Raw genomic sequence first — 20,334 nt, 5'->3', positions numbered from 1 at the left:
TAAATACCCATAAAATATTCCCCCATCTAAATTTGAATATGAATAGAGAACATCTATAATATAAGTAACCAATTATATGGATTAGGATATTCTTGGAATGAATGGACAAAATGATATCATACATTGGTTCTTTTCTTTAAGTTTTAACACTTTTAATTGAATATACCTTGTCAAGATGCCCACCACAAGGCCGGACGGCTGCTTGGTGATACAAGGAAATTGCAGCTTGACTTGTGTTATATCTGTGTAGGAAGATTTGCTATGATTTTTTTTTCCTGACAGACTTTTGGTTTGACTCTTCTATCATTTTCCCCTCTATTTTTACTTTCTCTTGTGCTGCTTCCTCTCAATGAAGAATGGGCTGCTGTAGGTGAGGAAATATTAATATCAACTTCTTTTGGGAAAATTTCTTAAGGTTCAGGAAATAGAACCATGGCACCTATGTATAGCCAGTTAAACATAAAAATTCTTAAATTTCTTATCTTTTCTAAAATATATGTAAGTAGATTTGTGTGACACTACATATATGTTGAAATAAGCTAGGCAAAGAGATTTTGGAATTTTGGTTTCTTAGAAGTTTTAGAAAGAGGCTCATGGGAATTTGAATATTAATATTTAACAAGGAAAAAGTAAATAATAAAGCAGCATAGACTTTCTGTTATGGAAAATTTCAGAAAAGAGTAAAAGCCAGAGATGGAATGATTACTTAATAGTATAAGTGCTAATATTATTTTTTAATCTCATTAAATAATATTTTTCTCAGTGAGTGAGTAAAGGTTGCTCAGTCATGTCTGACTCTTTGTGATCCCATGGACTGTAGCCTACCACATTTCTCTGTCCATGGAATTCTCCAGGTGAGAATTCTGGAGTGGGTAGCCATTCCTTTCTCCAGGGGATCTTCCCAACCTAGGGATTGAACCCAGGTCTCCCCCTTTGCTGGTGGATTCTTTACTGTCTGAGCCACAAAGGAAACCGCATTAGTAAATAATAGGACAGGCTTGCAGTATGTTTGAAAAGATAGTTTATTTCTTTGTCATGTTTTTTGCCAGTTGCTGGTAAACTCTGGAAGCCCACAGTAATATGGGGGAGAAAAGTTATTACTCATGTCTGATAAATAAATTCAGGATATTATTTAAGGCTATGAAATAAGATCTGCATTTTATCTTGGGTTGATGGATGAAGTAAGTATCTCCTCACATGTAACTAACTACATAGCCCTTTACTATCACCCAACTCTGGGAAAAAAAAAAAAAAAGATTGCCTCACATGTACAAGGTCAGTCCTTCAGCATTTTCTCCAAGAGTGGGATGCTGTATTTTGCAGAGAGCACTAGATTGCTTCTCAGAGGCCTTGGACTGGTTTTGCTGCTGTGAAACTGCTGAGCCTTGGGTAAGTTAAGTAATCTTTTGGGGGAACCTAAGTATCATCATCTGTAAAATAATAATGTTGGGCTTACCATGTGATCTTTAAGGATCTTTCAGTTTGTGAGGTTGAATGCTTGTGTCAGCTCTGACTTAGCCTCTTGTCACTACCTGATTGCTGTAGTCAGGTGGCTCAGAACTCTTTTGTATACTATACAAATAGTAGTAGTAGTAGTAATATCATGCTTAACATTTTTGGCCTATGTGGTAAATAACTGTAGCCATTGAGTGAGATCTTGGTGACCTGAGAGAGTCAATGGACTGCCAGCTTCACAGCCTTGTTTTGTCCATAAAGTGAAAACAAGCAGAAATCTGGATAGTCCAAAAGTCATTTTATATTTAGCTTTGGAATTTGTTTTTGTTCATTCATTTGAATATGGATGAATCACAAATTGACTTCATACAAATTAATAAACTTTCATTGGAATAGACACCGTTGTTTGCTACTCCGGTTGCTTTCTGATTCTTACTGCATGCTAAGCATAAATCATTTCTTCTTAAATGTAGCAGCTAAGGTGAAACTGTCCTTTTTGCTTTTTCCTAGAGAAGGACTGGTGATGGTGGGCTTGTAAGTCTTTACATTTCCTTTTAGAGTGTAAATAGATAAAGTGAAATATTGAGAAAGCAGGTCAAAAGTAAAGTACCACAAAGGTATTAAGTTGGAAAAATGTTAGCAAATCAGGCAGGAAGAATTCAATAAGTTCTGTTTGCAAACTTGTTAGATTTGCAGTTGGATACATTTTTATGGATAAATACATGCACACACGCTAAGTCGCTTCAGTCATGTCCAACTCTGTGCGACCCCATGGACAGCAGCCCACCAGGCTCCTCTGTCCATGGGATTAGCTAGGCAAGAATACTGGAGTGGGTTGCCATTTCCTTCTCCTTTATGGATAAATAAGAGCTGACTTTATAGGCATTGGGGAATAGCCAAATTTTAACACATTGCAGGTTTATGTATTATCTGAGTTAGGTTTGAATAGTAAAAACATGTTTTGTCCATTAATTTTAAATGCCTCTTCTAGGTATTTAGGTATCTGATTTACTACTTGGATCGTGTAATTAGTAACTGATTCTAAATTTTACCATAATACATTTTTCATTATTTGCTTCTCATGTTTATAGTTCACTACTGGAAAAATTCTTCCCTGACATCTGTTCTGAATTAGTTCCCTATTTATGTTTTCTTGTTTTATCAATTGTGGTGATGAGAATATGAAGCCATATTTTAAGTTTAGTAAAATTCCTCATTATAATTTCTAAAAATGATTGTCTTATTTAAATTCACATGTTGTCATTGATTTCACTTTTTTAAAAAACAATAAGATATCCTGTGTACATTTTGAAATCTGTTTACCATAGTTTCTTAGCACTTTATAGTTGTCAGTTAACTTTTAGCGACTTCTTTTTTAAACTTTTAAGCTTCTGTTTATCTCAAAAATCTTTTAAAATGCCATTTGGTTTAAATTATTTTGGACATATTTATTTGGGGGGATGAATTTATTGAGCCCGTGGAGAAGTTCTTGGCACAGAGTAGGTGTTCTGTAAACATTTGATGAATGAATGAAAGCAGTTTTCAAGAAACTTCATTCAAAATACTGTTTCCTTTATTGTAACCAGCCTTGTGGCCTTATTTGCTTTTCTCAGAGGGTTTCACTCGGGTTCAGCCTGTGAGCAGCAGAGAAGGCCTGCTGTTCATCACTGTGCTGCTGCGTCTGCACTGCCCTTCCCTCCATTGCAGCTGCCCACCTGAGGGCAGCACCCCTGAGTCACAGCATTCTGTGACATCTGTGTTTGAACTAACAGATTCAAGTACCCTATGGAATTATATCACCTTTGATCCTGAACCGTCTCAAGAGTTAACCTCTGGTTTATCTCTTTATCTTGATGTGACACTTTTGCTCCGATCTTTCACACGATAGTATCCTTCCCTCTTTTCTTTAGTGTCTCTGCCTTGGTTTATATAACCTGTTCGTTGGTAAGTTCTTCCCTTCTCCATATCATATTTCCTTCTGTAACATTCATTGTGCTTTGAATTTGAAGTTCAAGGCCTCAGTCACTTGTCTACCATCTATAACCTATAAATGGAGGGGTGCAAAATGGAGGGGTATAGAATATTATCGAGGAACTCAAGCTATATTTTTTAAACATTTACTATATTAAACTGTAAGATTTAACTTTTGCAAAGGAAATGCATTCACATGAGTCTACAATATGTTTAAAAATAAAAAGTTTCTCTTCCACTTCTATCCAGCATCTACTCAATTCCTATCCTTTCAGAGTTTTAAAATTTATATCCAAGTCAATACAAATATAAATTCTGTTCTGCTTTCCTTTTTTTAACCAGTGAAAGCTTATGCATGTTATTCTGCTCTTTTCACAAAACAGGGTGTTTTAGTGTTCTTTACATAACAAGGGAGAAATATATGAAGTATATTTCACTTTAACAATATGTCTTAGAGATCTCTTGCATGTTGTTGTGTGGATATAGGATCAGTACCATATTGATGGACATTTGGGAAATTTTCAGTCTTTGCTATTAGAAACAGTGCTGCAGTGTTACATAGATTATTTCACACTTGTGCAAGTATTTTTGTAGGATAAATTACTGAAAGTGGAATTGCTGGTCAAAGACTGTATCTCATAATAATTTTATAGATACTGCCAATTTGTCCTTCATAGAGGCAGTTTATATCCCCACTTGAGTCTGAGAGCACCATGCTACCCGTCTTCTTGCCAACAAAATGTGTTCTTGAACTTTCGATTTTTTTTCCAATCTAATAGGTGAAAATTTCTTAGTGTACTTTTAATTTTTATTTCTTTTTATGAGTGAGTTTGAATATTTTTTCATATGTTTAAAATATTTTTGTATTTCCTTTTCTGTGAAGTATCTCATATTCTTTGCCTTTTTTGGGGGGAGTCATTTGAACATCAGTTTGTGGTTGATGTTTATAATATGGAGGTTTGCAAAGTGAATTGCAATATCCCCTTTACCCCCAATTTGTTATTGGTCTTTTGTCTTTGCTTGTGGTGTTTTTGCCAGGTAGATTTTTTCCTAAGCTGTAGTTGAATTTGTCAGTCTTACCTTTTATACTTTTTGGATTTTCTGTCCTAGTTAGAGAAGCCTGTCTCTTTACAAGGTTATAATTGTCTTCTAGTACTACTTTTATGGCTTCTGTTTTACACATAAGTTTTGTGGTGTGTTTTTCTTAGTGTATGGTATGAGAGATAGGCCCAAATTAATTTTTTTTCCAAGTGGCTACTCACTTGCCCCAATACCATTTGTGACTAGTCCCTCTCTACGTTTTTACTTCTTACTAGAAACAGATTGATTCATATGCCTTGTTTTTTCACACCTGCTTTGCTGTGACTGAATGTAAATGCAGTTCTCCATTTTCCTTCCTAGAGAACACCTTCTTTAATGGCAAAGATGTCTTTGCCTTCCACCCTGCTACCTCTCTACTTACCTCAGCTACAGCAGCGGTTTGGCAGCCAGTTAATACTTGAATGAATACAGGCTTCTAAGAAAGTTCTCCAGGATTTTCCATTGAGCAATAATGGACTAAAAAGAAATCTTAACTATAATCAGGTTCCTTTGAAGATTGTTCAAACCAGAGAGGGCTCTAGCCATGCTAATCAGCTGTTCCAGAAGCTGAAACCCACTACCTGGGTATTTTACTCCTGAGGCAATCCAGTTCAGGTTGCTTCTTTCTGTGCAAATTCACATCATTTGCCACCTCTGCTTTTTCTGACCATTTAGGATATTACTGTCTATAATTTGGGAGAGGGAACCATAATATGCCCAAGAAGTGGTTTGGGTTCCCCATCATGCAGTAGTCAGTTCCAGAACCTCATTTACTGGGAAAGTGACTGTGGATGAATAATTTGGGGAACACGCCTCCTCATTTTGAACCCCAAACAGATTATAAACTTTTTTTTCATCTAGGGAACCTAGGGAAAATCCAGCATTGTTCCTAGGGGAGCGTGTCCAAGCAGGCAGCTGAAACTGAATTTACTTGATATGCATACTAGCACTTTCTAAGTTATTTGGGCTAGTTTTATAGCTCCTTGATAGACATTTCCTTCTACTTTGAACCATTGCCCTTGGTGATGTTTCTGTTTCAGACTTGCCTGTTCTTATTAATGAACCTTTTGGGGAGCCTATTTCTTATCTCTGCCTTCAGACTTCCCCCCTAATGCTGGTAGTATACTCTGTCCAATACCAATTTATCTTAAAATCATTTTGGTGAAAATCAGTTTTATCCAAATACAACTTAGTTGAAAGCAAACTATTCAACTGGAAAATTTGGTTAAAACAATTATTTAGTAGAAAGTGAATATGCTAAGTTACAAATTTTTGAGTGGTAATACTTTTAGTATATTATGAGTTGTTTAAACACTTTCGGTCATTTTTCTAGAGATTTTTCTAATTTTTCTTCTTTGATATTTCAAATTAATTTTCAACTACAGGAGCACTATGTTGCTTGTGATACCAAAAGATTAAAACAACCTAGCTGCCCAACGATAGCATAGTTGGACAAACTTGATCTTAACTAAAAGTCAGTAAGAGGTTATTGGAACAACCAAAACATTGAGCGATAAGATAAAAACATGTTTCCTTTATTGCTTTTTTCCCCTCATTAAAATGGCAGTGCGTGTGTGGTACAGGACACTCAGAAAAATGAAGATAAGGAGTAGAAAGACTTAGTAGAAAAGGGAAAAAAAAAGCCATAAATTATAATTTACCGAAGAATAACTGCTGTTGTCCTTTTCTCTCTTTTCAAGTGCATTTTATACACATAAACTCTGAATGCTGCTTGTAATCTGCCATTATTTAAGCATTCTGCAGCTATTGGTTCATCACCTTTGTCCAGTTTTAGACTTTGGTTCCTTTCTACTTTTTGACCTACAACTATGGGCCAGTCCACCTTAACTGAAAATAGACAGCCATTCTCTTTTTCCTTCAGTCCCTGAAGCCTCCTGAGGTCCATCACTAGCCTGGGCCCCAAAGAGCCCCCCGCTTTCTTTAAGTGAGACAGTTTATAAATTAAGTGATTCTGTCCATCCTTTCTGTGTATTTATAAAAGGGTCTCTGTGGAACTCTGATCATCTACAAAATAATTTTCGGTGTTCATGCTTCATGCTTAATGTATATTATGTGTATATATGTAAATTAGATGGAAGTTATAAAGAGGAATTAGATTGGGTCCCGACTAAAATAAAAATAAGGCAGAGAAATCCATTTATCATTGATGGGAAATTATTTAAATAGCTTTTCTCTAAATCAAGGCTGGTAGATACATGTTGTGTGTTGTGCCCAAGATCTAGTACATGGTAGACATCACTGATCAGTCACGGTACTGTTACTCATTGGATCCAAACTCAGCTTTGGATCTTTCTTAAAATGGGATTCTAGGTAGATGTACCTACTGGAGTTGCTGTGACAAAACTATTTACCATTCTTGCTATAAGATATTGCATTGAAGTTTTGTTTTTTTTTTTTTTTTGAAGGACAATAGCATGTGGTTTTATTTATGATGGAAGGAGGGATAAATGTGAAAAAATGTTTGAAGTTGGTATATTTTGCATTGATGACATTCCTTAAAGTCTTGAGTATGTAGAAAAGAATTCGGCAAAAATCACTGTGTGATCCATGGGTACTTCTTTCATAGAGAAGAAATTAACCATTCATACTTGAGAGACTACAGAAGGAAATTAACTTAATCTTGCAATTCTAGAATCCTTCACAATAAGGAATTCTTAAGTTCTCATAGAGTGAGGGGGAAAAAGGGGAGAGAGTGAACATTTAGAACAGTGTTTTCCAAATTTGGCTATTTTCAGAGACATATTTTTGGGGGAGGGGGATACATATTTTCCACGCAACATTTAAATTTTTATGTTTTTCTTTTGTTTGTAATCTAAATAATACATGCTTGTTCAGGATTCTCTGGAACACCATCTGACCTAACAGTGTTGCCATATGATCACCGCATCTAGATTTAGACCTCTGATCCTGTAGCACAGAGTGTGGACCAACAATGTCTAACTTTTTTATGGCATCTCTCAGATTGGGTGCTCAGCCCCCTCACAGAACTGTTGAACATTTCCTATGAGATCTGTGAGTTGTCAAGGTTCAGGACAGTGGTTCACAGCAGTAACTGTCAAAGTAGGAGGCGGTGAGGTGGGGTAGGGATGGTGGCCTGGGAGACACCTTTTGAAAAAGCACATTCAAAATACCTATTGATTTCATAATACAAATTCTAGGAAGTCAAACTCAACAAAATAATTTTCAGGCAGTAGCAGAAAACAAACTCTAGCTTCATCCTCGGGGACCTGAGATATACTTGGTTGAGAAACACTGGAGTTAGAGGTAGCAGTGTCCCAGCAGAAGGAGAACACTTGCTAAGAACATGTGCCACAGAGATTTGGATCAGTGAGTGAATCCTAAGCATACCTTGTCATGTCCCTTTGGAACCCAAAGGCCAATCCACATGAAAGCCGAGACATGCATCAGACTGCTCAGACCTGTTGTTTTGGGCAAGTTGGTCCATTTTTTAATACTGAGTCAAAATAAGCTGTTTTTTGCCTCCCAAAATGCCCCTCCCCCTTTATTGAGGTTAACATATTTCAGAATTTTAAGTAAACCATTGCTGTAGCTGGGTAAAGTCGCCCCAGGTCCACTGTAGCTGGGTAAAGTCGCCCCAGGTCCATCCTCTAGGAACTGCTATTGTTATCTGCTATGCCATCCATCCCTCAAAAGGGTTATCAGCCTAGGTCTGCTCTGTAATTATTGCAGAGCTCCAATTTGCTTTAGCCATGTCAACAGTTCCCCTCTCTCATGCATATTTACTAATCAGTGCATCCACCTATGCACTCTTTACCAATGAAGACCCAAGGTACCGTTCTGGCTCCTGTGAGCTGTTGCAAGTAATCTTGAATTTCGTTGATGTTACCGTTGGCTGTGATATCGGCAAATTCCAAAGGCCCTTGTTTGAAGGGCAGTTGGCTGAGGATCTCCTGCGTCCTTCTGCAGTAGGGGTAGGTGGGCTTGATGAACATGACCACCTTCCCAGGCTGGATCTTGCTGTTCACAAATACTTGAGCCATGCTGTCAGGCTGCTGCCTCTCTGGGAGGACACCTCGATTGCAAATATTGCTTGGGAGTGAAGTGTTTTTTTTTTAATAGATGGACCAAGAAAATTATAATAAAATGTTTTAAAACTGATTAAAAAAGTTTATGATGGCAGGTATGGAATGTGAGCAAAGAGTAATTATTCAAATTTTGGGCAAAGCACATGCCTCGTTAAGATCTTGGAAGCAACACAATAAGTTAATAGATTTGTTATGGAGTGAAAATGGTGTCACGGTAATACTCATCATCAGAACTTGCCCATCGTATGGTCATGGTGATTGACTACCCAGCTTTCATTCTGTTTTGGATGATTAGTCTAAGCAGTCATGGTTAATCCCATTTCATCTGCTAATGAAGAATTGGAGTTGGTCTGTAACCTATTTTGTTCAGTGAGATGTGACGGAAAGTCTGAAGGGTCAGGGTGCATCTGGAAAATGGTTTCTTGACCCTAAAAAGAGATAAAGAGATGGTGCCTTTTTTTCCTCTTACTCTGTTATGTCTGAATATGATGGCTAGAACTGCACAAGACATCTTAGGGTAGTGAAAAAAACTAAGCAGGAAGCTGATCTAGAAGATGGCAGAGCAGAGAGAGGAAACCTGAGTTCTTGATGACCTTACTGAACTGCTGATTGTATTGTACTTGGTCTGCCTTACTTCCGAACTTCCAGTTCTGTGAGATGATACAGTTCCTTATTGTGTAAGCCAGCGTGATCTGGCATTTTGTCACTTGCAGCCAAAAGCATTCTGAGTGGTGTACTCACTTTGTCCCAGGCAGATTCACAGCAGCTGGTTTTGATTTGATTTTGATAGATTTAATGGCTTCAGAAAGTGGGTGCAGCTTTTAACCAGCCAGCTCTTGCCTCAGTCTTCTCTTAGAGGCTCTGCATTAGACCAGGGTTCTTCACAGAAGGCAGCAGGGAATCCACCAGCACCTGTCATCTCTTCTGGAGCCTTTTGGATCCTTTGACTGTCTGGTGATGTGACTGCTTTTTTGTCATTCATTTGTTCTTTTTCCTGATTCTGATTTCTTGATATGTTTTAGTCCCTGTTCTTGAGTTCTTTGCATCTTATGCCTGACCTCAAGATTGTTCGATAAATTTATTTTCCTCTCTTCCTTCTTCCCTGAGCCTCTCTTCTTTTATCTCTCTCATCCATTCCTGTCTCACTTTGTGACTTCATGGCAGGTAGGGGCTAGTCTAAGATGTATATAATCTTTGTCAGAAGTAGTAGTGAGTTAAGTAGTCACATTTAAGATCTGGCATCGGGTCCCATCACTTCATGGCAAATAGATTCGGAAACAGTGGAAACAGTGAGAGATTTTATTTTGGGGGCTCCAAAAATCACTGCAGGTGGTGACTACAGCCATGAAATTAAAAGAAGCTTGCTCCTCGGAAGAAAAGTTATGACCAACTCAGACAGCATATTAAAAAGCAGAGACATTACTTTGCCAATAAAGGTCCATCTAGTCAAAGCTTTGGTTTTTCCAGTAGTCATGTATGTGAGAGTTGGACTATAAAGAAAGCTGAGTGCCAAAGAATTGATGCTTTTGAACTGTGGTGTTGGAGAAGACTCTTGAGAGTCCCTTGGACTTCAAGGAGATCCAACCAGCCCATCCTAAAGGAGATCAGTCCTGGATGTTCATTGGAAGGACTGATGTTGGAGCTGAAACTCCACTACTTTGGCCACCTCAGGCCAAGAGTTGACTCATTGGAAAAGACCCTGATGCTGGGAGGGATTGGGGGCAGGAGAAGAAGGGGACGACAGAGGATGAGATGGCTGGATGGCATTACTGACTCAATGGACATGAGTTTGAGTGAACTTTGGGAGTTGGTGATGGACAGGGAGGCCTGGTGTGCTGCGCGGTTCATGGGGTCGCAAAGAGTTGGACATGACTGAGCAACTGAACTGGACTGACTGAAGTAGTCACATAGCTGTTTGCTCTAGACTAGTATGGCAAATAGTAAGACTAGGTCAGTCCTCAGTCCATTTTCTCATCTAGTGCCTTTTACTCATGGCATAGTACAAGTAACACCTGACATGTCTAGGGGTCGGGGCTTGTGAGTCTTATTATGGCTTCACTATTTGCTACCTGAAATCTTGGGCAAGTCACTTAAAGAGACTGAGTATCTTCTTTAGAATTTGTTATTAGTTGTTCAGTTTTTTTCCCAGTAGTTTTTATTGGGATTCAAATGAAATAATGTGAACATGGCAAATGAAAGAAGAATTTTTTCCTGAAAAAGAATAAGCAGTCTTGGTTGGATTTTCTGGTTTTTTTTTTTTTTTTTTTTCAGATAAACTAATGTCGAAGTCTCTAGAATCAACTCTGTAGCTTGTTAGAATGTTCATAAAAAGGCAATGAAATATGATGTGAGACATAATTATACAAGTATTCAGGGGTTGAAGTTGATATTTTAGTGGTAGATTACAGCCTGAAATAAAAAGAAAGGGCCACACAGTATGAAGGGGAAATAAAGGTCAGGATGTTGATCTTCAGGCTTATTTCTAGTTCAACCAGAAATTCTGGTAAGCCAAATTAAGGGAAAGAGAAACCAATGGAAGAAACACCCCCCTCTAGTGGCGAGGAGCCAGGTTCTACACTTGTTTCCTAAGATGTGTGATTGGGGAATGGATGGCTTCTTAGGATGTCTTCAGTTTCTTAAGAAGTACCCTCAAGGGATCCAGAGTTGACATTCTTAACGAAGATCATTAATTACTTCAGGTTTTCCTGATCAGGTGTATTGATACATAAATAGTATGTTGGCAGTCTCACATGGGATCAATTGTCTGAAAAATGTAGAGGCTCCTGTTGTTGGAAGAGATTCACAGTTTTTATGTACTTTTATGTAGGTCATTTAGAGAATTAGGAGACCACTGTTACTAAATTTCTTATTGATCTGAGATGATACAGTAGGAACCTCTATAGACCCATGTGTAGGTGAATAAAGCCTGTGATGGTATAGAGTAGTATTCATCTGTATTTATACAAAATAATGATTGTGGATTTCCTAAGGGTAACTTTTGATTTGAAATATTTAGTGGTCATTGGGAGAGCCAGGTGTTTTAATTTATATCTCAGAAGTGATTTGATTTTTGCTTATAGAAAGGTAGTGAATTTAAATATATTAAAATAACTTACTGCCCATAATTCAGTGGCTTGGTAGGGACACCTAATGTATTCTTGAAGGACATCTCATCTTAAGGAGGTGTTACTGATGATAATACTTGCAATGGATTATTATTGCATCTACAAATTTCAAGAGTCCATTCAGATTTTTATTGTTTTGAACTTCTATTTGGGAGGAATTCTTTTACGTTAACTCTGAAGAGGCAAAATTTCAAAGAATGAAATGTTTATGGTATTCTGTGTTAGACCTGAGGAAACTCTGAATATCATTCAACTGTGATATAGAAAAGAATGATTATGGAACAAGAAAATAAAGACTGCATCATCAGACTGCCATTTCTTTATTTTTAATGTCAAACTTTGTGCTCCGAAGGAAAGAAATTTGAAGCTTGCAGTAGAACTAGCTTCTCAATAGTTCAGAATATGTTTGATGATATTTCTTGTGAAATAAAAATGGAAGAATTCTCTAGAAAATGTAAACTCGTACATGGATAAAGTGAGATTATAGGGTTATGAAACTTTAGTGTACAATGGATAGAATTAATACTCTTAGTTTATGATTATACTTCATAAATATACTTGATTTCAGGAAAGAAGAACTAGATCTGGCAGTAGATCAGGATCCACCTATTGGGGAAAACCAGAAAATAGGAGGAAGAAGTTATTAATGGTTCATTCTTAGCCAGAAGAATTCAGTATGGAATATTAAGGTCAGCTAGAGAAAGAATTATGATTTTGTTAAGTGAGTTCACAGATATCTTTGAAGGCAAATCAGTTAGAACTGATTTGTTCATGTATATGGGGCAATAAAACAATTAGATGGTCTCTTTTCTAAATTAGTATGACAGTAGTAGAAGATATTTGGAGGGAAGAGAAATGGCTGATAAGGCTAGTGGTAATTAGACCTTTTCATTAAATCCTAGCACTAAAGAAGTTCTCTGTACTTTAGTAATAGCTTAATTCTATAAATAAAATTTAATATTAAAAATTGATACAAGGTTGGCATTGCTAAAATTAGGCAGTACTGATTTGTGTAAAGGGTTGCAGTAAGTGGGCTTGAATAAAGAACCCAAACTTCAAACCTCATTTGAAATTCCAGATAAAGTTTAAGAAGAATAATTCATATTTGTAAAGGATTTTATAGTATTCTTAATATTTTCACATGTATGATCTCATTGGTTCTGTATGTATGATCAGAACATGTATCATCAGATTTCTGGGGGATAGTAGCACAGGTTTGATTATCCCACTTTTACAAATGAGGTCATGGAAGCTCAGAGAGGCTAACCTACTTAGTAAAGAGCCAATAGGGACTAAATGACAGGAGTGGGACTTAAGATGTGTACCTTTTTCAGGGACCACCAGTTCAACCCACTGCATTCAATGTATGTTGTTTAATTCTATATGTTCCTTTTGGATTGAATAAATAATCTTGTCTGAACGCGGGCAAATGGGCTAGGGAATTTTTAGCTAGTATGTATAGAGGCACATTTAAAATATATATGTTTGGTGCTAAATGCTTAGTTACTAGAATTGAACTAATTAACCCAAGAATTCCACCAAATCATTACACTAGGGTTACATTTGCAGAACTATGAAAAAGGAACTAAATTAAAGTAACATCTGACTATTCATGATTAACAAGAATCCAGCTTTTTTGTTTCATGTTCAATTGGACTAAAAGGTGTGTGTGTGTATGTGGTGTGAATGAATATAAGAGATATTCTTTGGTAATGGGATAGATTTCTTAAATCACATGGGTCATTTGGGTCGTATAAATCAAGGTCCATGTATGTAGATTCTTTAAGGAAAGGGACTTGGTGTGTCTTGTTCACAATTAGATCCCCACTGTTGTTCCTGATACATAAATGTGCTCAAAGAATTTGCTAAATGAATGAAATAACTTTTTATGACACCCAAATCAGGCAGCCACAAGTCCCAAACTGTTTCACTTTGTGGAGATCCCTGAATAACAGTAAGATTGTAGGAGAGTCTCCACTGACTGCAAGAGATTCCATTGTGAGTCCATTTACTTTTGATGGAGCCTATGGCCTTTTCTTCTCTGTTAATCTTTACTCTGGGCCAAAAAACTGTTGTCAGTGTCTTGTTCACATTAAAGAATAATCAGTGAGATTGCTTCCGCCTATCAGTTCATGTCTCACTTGCATGGAGCTCAGCTACCACTGGAGGCATTCTGGTGGGCTAATCCAGCCAGCTCTTCAGGTCATTAGTGCTACACATTAAGCTCTGGGGAGAGGGCAGGCTTTTGTCCTCTCAATAGTGTGCAGAGTTCAGACTCTGATACAGCTTTCAATGTTAACAGGTAGAAGTTTGGTGACTCAAATGATGTGCCAGACTTCCCATGTGTTATCGAAAATACTGTTTCCAGCCAGCCTTTTAGAAGCTAAGAACTATCATCATCCCTGTTTTACAGAAGCATAAAGAAGTTAAGTACTTGACCAAGTCACACCAAGGTATGAGCCCAGGTAGTCTTGCTTCAGAGCCTACATTCTTATCCGTGCCCATTGCCAGCCTCATATTCATTCATTTATAAGTAATCTCTTGTTTCTTTCTGGAAACTCATATTTTTCTTTCTTATTCTTAAACTTCAGAAATACCATCAGGATATGTCTAAATGTATGCCTTTTTACATTTATCCTGCTGGAACTCAGTGAGTGCTTCTGATCTAACAGCTCTAGTCTTCTCCTGAGGGTAGTTTTCTTGTATTGTGTTTTCATTATTGCTTTCTCCAGTATGGTCTTTGGTCTGCCTCTCGAACTTCTTTTATTTACAATTAGGCTTTCTAGAACGGCCCTCTGGTTCTTTTTTTTTTTTTTTTTTCATTCAGGAATTCCATTTCTTTTTATTCTTTCCCTGGACAGTGTGTTAAACTTTCACTTGCTTTTCCAGATAACAGATTTGTTCTTCAGAAAGGTCTCTTCTACTTTTTACTTCCTCAATTAAAATTTAAGTCATGTTTGAAGAATTTCCCAGTATCATATTTTGTTCTGTTTGTTTTGCATTCAGTATCTTATAAAAATACTGTAACCACGCAAACCTGATTTATTTTAGAAATGTGAAGCTATTGCAATGTGAGTAAATAGTAACGTAATATATCACGTTGGTAAATCAAAGGAGAAAACCATAAGGTAATTTCCACAGACATTGTAAAGGTATTTGATAATCAGTACCCATTCTTGATTTTAAAGAGAGAAACAAAAAATAGCTCTAAGTAATCCAGGAAATGAAGAATAACCATTGTCATACTTAACATTGAAATACTTACACAACATTTCCCAAATGTATCCCTCTGAAATGTGGATCTAGTGTTTTATATAAAAAAGAGTATCTTGGTGTACTGCTTAGCCTAAAGCAAGTTACTATAACAAACACTAACATTTTAGTAGCTTAATACAATAGAAATTTATTTCTCTCTCATGCAGTAGTCAATGTGGATGTTTCTGATTGCTAGACAGTTGTTCTCTCTCAGATGATTCAGAAACTCAGGTTCCTTGCATCATATGGCTCTCCCTTTCCCTCCAGCCTTGAAATCTGTTTCCAGCTGGTAGAAAAACAAAGAAAGGGTAGAAAATATGCATCGTCTTCTCAGTTTCTTTGGCCTGAATATGACACATGTCTGTTCATATCCCTTATTCTGTTGACCAGACAAATGACCTCACCTGTCTGTAAGGGGTATGTGTGTGTGTGTGTGGGTGGGTGTGTATGTGTGTGTGTGTGTGGTGGGGGAGGAGAATGGAAAATAGTATCTTGCTGGGCAGCCAGAGGTAGGGAAATAAGTAGGTGTTCTCATTTGTAGTTGGCAGGGCTAGAAATTAGGACCATCTGAATGGAGAATACTGTGGTAATGTCTATGAAACTAAAAATGTACATATCCTTTGACCTTAAAACTCCACTTCTGCAGATACAGTCACAAATGTGTGCATATTTGCATTTTAAGGATATATGTAGCATTACTGTACTAGCAAGAGGTTGGAAATATTCTGAATGTCCATCAAAGTGTACTGGATGAATAAGGTATTGTATATAAGTACAATGGAACACTCTGCAGCCACTAAGAGGAACAAGGCAATGATATGTGTACTGCCTGGGGGATAGAAGCAAGGTACAAAACTGTGTGCACTACTACCATTTATTTAAAAAGAGAAATACACACACACATGCTCATATAGTCATAGACTACTCGTGGAACGATCGCAAGAAACTGGTAAAAGTGGTTGCTTCTGTTTAAAAGTGTAAGGTAATGGAGGGTAGAAGGGAGAAGGCTTTTCCTATGTACTCTTTTTGTGGTATGCTCCTCTTAAAATATAAAAGTCAGTTGTAGAAGTATAGTAAATAATGTGGAAAGATGGTTGTAATATATTGTTGCCTGAAAAGCTACTTACTGAAAAGAATGTAAAATGTTATTATTTTTATAAATAAAATTTAAATGGCATATACCAAAATGTAGTGATTTGTAGTTTTTTGCTTATCTGTATTTTTTCATAATGAACATATATCACCTTTGTAATTAAAAAAATTGTAAAACTAAAATAAATACAATGAAAACTTTTCCTAGGGGTCCCAGTTAACCCTGCCATGAAATCTTCCTCCATTTTTCCTGTTAAGATTAATGAGTACTTCTTTTTTGCTTTCATGCTACATTTTTCATGCTACACTTATCACAGCCTGAATTGGATTATCGTGTACACATTTGGCTCACCTTTTCTGTGTATTCTTTAAGGGTCTGGATCATACCAAATTCATCCAGGTATCCCTGTCAATGCAAAGAAGAGTGTCTTTCCCCTAACAGGTGTGCATTCAGTATCGAGTTGGCGTGTAAAGCAGGGGACACAATCAGTACAGTGGTTGTAAATTTTGTTCTTGCATGATGTAGCCTGTATTTTAACACTGTATCATTCACTGACTCTTTAGTAATGCCAGTGGCTTACTGGGTAGAGTGCAAAGTACGTAAGTCAAAAGGTTTCCTTTCTAAAATGATAGCGATTGCCTTCAGTGATTGCTGTCTCTGCATCATAAATTAGTGTGAGTTCGTTTCAGAAATTTATGTAGTTAAAAAAGGACTAAGTTAAATAAATGTAAGAACAGTCAAACTGCTGATGACATGGGCCCTGCTCTGATACAGGTGAGACTCCTATCTGCTTGGTATTTTAATTTTAGAGCAGTTTCATCCTACCTTTCATACTATTTTACTTTCCCCATTTCTATCCTTTTGCTACAATCCCTCTTTGTATGCATTGCTGTATTATTGATGTGGTCATTATGGGTTGGTTATGGTCCTCCCTTGGTGGCTCAGAGGGTAAAGTGTCTGCCCACAGTGCGGGAGACCCGAGTTCGATCCCTGGGTCGGGAAGATCCCCTGGAGAAGGAAATGGCAACCCACTCCAGTATTCTTGTCTGGAGAATCCCATGGACGGAGGAGTCTGGTAGGCTACAGTCCATGGGGTCGCAAAGAGTCGGACACGACTTCACTTTCACTTTCATGAGTGAATGAAATGCAAATCGAAGAATTGGGAGTGGATAACATTACTTGGGCAGCAGTAACTTTTTTTTTAATGGAAAGTTGTTTGAAAATAGATTAGATGATCTTGATTCTTTGCAGTTCCCAGTTTTCTTGTCACAGTGACCTTATCCTCCCTGTTTCCTATGTTCTAGTCATAGAAGTTTACTTATTATACTCCAGAGTTTTCTTCTAGAGCCTTTCCTCAAACCTTTTCTTCTTGGGAGGTCCACTTGTGTGTGTTCACTGATCCAAGCATTCAGTTCAGTTCAGTTCAGTTCAGTAGCTCAGTCGTGTCTGACTCTTTGCGACCCCATGAGTCGCAGCATGCCAGGCCTCCCTGTCCATCACCAACTCCTGGAGTTCACTCAAACTCATGTCTGTCGAGTCGGTGATGCCATCCAGCCATCTCATGCTCTGTCGTCCCCTTTTCCTCCTGCCCCCAACCCCTCCCAGCATCAGAGTCTTTTCCAATGAGTCAACTCTTCTCATGAGGTGGCCAAAGTATTGGAGTTTCAGCTTTAGCATCAGTCCTTCCAGTGAACACCCAGGACTGATTTTCTTTAGAATGGGACTGGTTGGATCTCCTTGCAGTCCAAGGGACTCTCAAGAGTCTTCTCCAACACCACAGTTCAAAAGCATCAATTCTTCGGTGCTCAGCTTTCTTCACAGTCCAACTCTCACATCCATACATGACCACTGGAAAAACCATAGCCTTGACTAGATGGACCTTTGCTGGCAAAGTAATGTCTCTGCTTTTGAATATTCTATCTAGGTTGGTCATAACTTTCCTTCCAAGGAGTAAGCGTCTTTTAATTTCATGGCTGCAATCACCATCTGCAGTGATTTTGGAGCCCCCCAAATAAAGTGTGACACTGTTTCCCCATCTATTTCCCATGAAGTGATGGGACCAGATGCCATGATCTTCATTTTCTGAATGTTGAGATTTAAGCCAACTTTTTCACTCTCCACTTTCACTTTCATCAAGAGGCTTTTGAGTTCCTCTTCACTTTCTGCCATAAGGGTGGTGTCATCTGCATATCTGAGGTTATTGATACTTTTCCCGGCAATCTTGATTCTAGGTTGCGTTTCTTCCATCCCAGCATTTCTCATGATGTACTCTGCATATAAGTTAAAAGAGCAGTGTGACAATATACAGCCTTGACGTACTCCTGTTCCTATTTGGAACCAGTCTGTTGTTTCATGTCCAGTTCAAACTGTTGCTTCCTGACCTGCATACAGGTTTCTCAAGAGGCAGGTCAGGTGGTCTGGTATTCCCATTTCTTTCAGCATTTTCCAGTTCATTGTGATCCACACAGTCAAAGGCTTTGGCATAGTCAATAAAGCAGAAATAGATGTTTTTCTGGAACTCAGCGGATGTTGGCAATTTGATCTCTGGTTCCTCTGCCTTTTCTAAAACCAGCTTGAATATCTGGAAGTTCAAGTTCACATATTGCTGAAGCCTGGCTTGGAGAATTTTGGGTATTACCTTCCCATAAAGAGCCAAGTCAGATGCTGCCTCTTCAGAGAAGTTGCAGACCCTCCCAGTCAGTCTTTACTCATCCTACCAGTAAATTGTTATAATTCCATGAGAGCGCTAGTTGGAATTAATGTGTTCATTCTGTGTACATTCACTGAATGTCTGCTGTGCATATGTTGTTCTGGGAGCTAGGATGGGAGAATAGTGCAGCAGACTGTCCTCAAGCTTACAGCGTAGTGGAGGAGGCAGATAAACAGAGGACTTTGAGTATAGTATCAGAAGAGTAACCAGTGTGTGCAGGATTCTGTGGGAGCCCAGACAGGGAGCATCTCACCTAGCAGGGGATGGGGGTTCCAGACAGATTTGAGTTGAACAGCATGTTGTAGGTCATGGAGAGAACGAAATGTCTTGCACCTCTGAAGAATGAGAAATAACTCGGTTAGGCTGGAGTGTGGATGGGGGAAGTGGTAGGAGATGAGACTGGAGAGGCAAGAAGGAATGGAGTCCTGATGGGTCTTTTGTGCCTCTGTTATGGGGCTTTGTGTGGGGATTTGCTAGACATTGCTCCATTTTTATTTAAAGCATTGATTTATCTGAAATAGTAATAGAGTTGAACACTTTTTTGCACTCCATCAAATCTGCACGCGTTATCTTAACCTAATCTTTACAACTGTCTAAGGTAGGTATAGTGTCTTAGAGTGTTTAAGTGAGGCCACTGTACAATAGTAGTTAAAATGGCTTGGGTTTGAATTTCAGCTCATCAGTATACTAGTTTTGGACCTGGAAGTTACACATTTGCCTCAGTGTCTTCATCTGATAACTATAATAATGATACCTATCTCTACCTCGTGGGGCTTCCCAGGTGGCTCAGTGGTAAAGAATCTGCCGGCGATGCAGGAGATGTGGGTTGAAGGAGAAGGAAATGGCAACCTACTCCAGTATTCTTGCTTGGAAAGTCCTATGGACAGAGGAGCCTGGCGGGCTACAGTCCCCGGGGCTACATGACATGGTGACTATGCATGCATGCATGCAAATACATGTAAAGTGCTTAGCTCTTTAGTTGCTAAGTGACTGCATACTCAGTAAATGTGATTCTTGATTATTAAAAACCGTACCTCTGGGACTTCCCTGATGCTCCAGTAGTAAAGACTCTGTGCTCCTAATGTAGGGGCCTGGGTTCAATCCCCAGTCAGGGAATTAGATCCCACATGCCATAACTAAGACCTGGCATAGCCAAATAAATAAGATAAATTGAAAAAGCATTCTCCAAAGTCACATGAGCAGTTAGTGGTGAAGCACAGGGTGAACAAGGCAATCTGATTTCAGAATCTTTATTGTAACTGCTTTTGTGGTTACAGAGAGATGATTAAAGATAGGTTCTAAGCAGTGGAATCAATGAAGAATTTCAGTCAACACGGGAAATACCTTTTAGGGTAGGAAATTCCTAAGAGCTCTTCACATTACCCCGACTTGAAGAACTCTTCTTTGCTACCCAGCCTGCATATAGGGACTTATGTGAGGAATGTGTCTCTGTAATTTAGGTTAATGACATGAATTCCACATTTATAGTGCACATGAGTAATGAACCTGGAGAATATCTTACAAATATCTCCCTCTAGGAGTTGGTCTAGTAGTGCTGACACCTGGGATACTGTGTCA

General features: G+C 38.2%; 1 long non-coding RNA gene and 1 pseudogene across 2 annotated transcripts in view; one reads left to right on the top strand and one right to left on the bottom strand.

Moving 5' to 3' along the window:
- The window catches only part of LOC113897250, a 493,455-nt gene that overhangs the window by 2,835 nt on the left and 470,286 nt on the right, over positions 1-20,334 (top strand). The window contains exon 2 of one of the 2 annotated variants that reach the window (XR_003512307.1): positions 14,001-14,151. This is a non-coding gene — a long non-coding RNA (uncharacterized LOC113897250). Of the gene's footprint in view, positions 1-10,397; positions 14,152-20,334 lie in introns of those variants that run through there. The other variant, XR_003512306.1, reaches the window with a different exon arrangement.
- On the bottom strand, positions 8,209-8,528 carry LOC113897249 (annotated as a pseudogene).

Source organism: Bos indicus x Bos taurus, chromosome 8, assembly GCF_003369695.1.
Source record: "Bos indicus x Bos taurus breed Angus x Brahman F1 hybrid chromosome 8, Bos_hybrid_MaternalHap_v2.0, whole genome shotgun sequence".
NCBI classification, from domain to species: domain Eukaryota; kingdom Metazoa; phylum Chordata; class Mammalia; order Artiodactyla; family Bovidae; genus Bos; species Bos indicus x Bos taurus.
The sequence above is the reverse complement of the archived record's forward strand: the minus strand, read 5'-3'. Positions and strand labels throughout refer to the sequence as shown.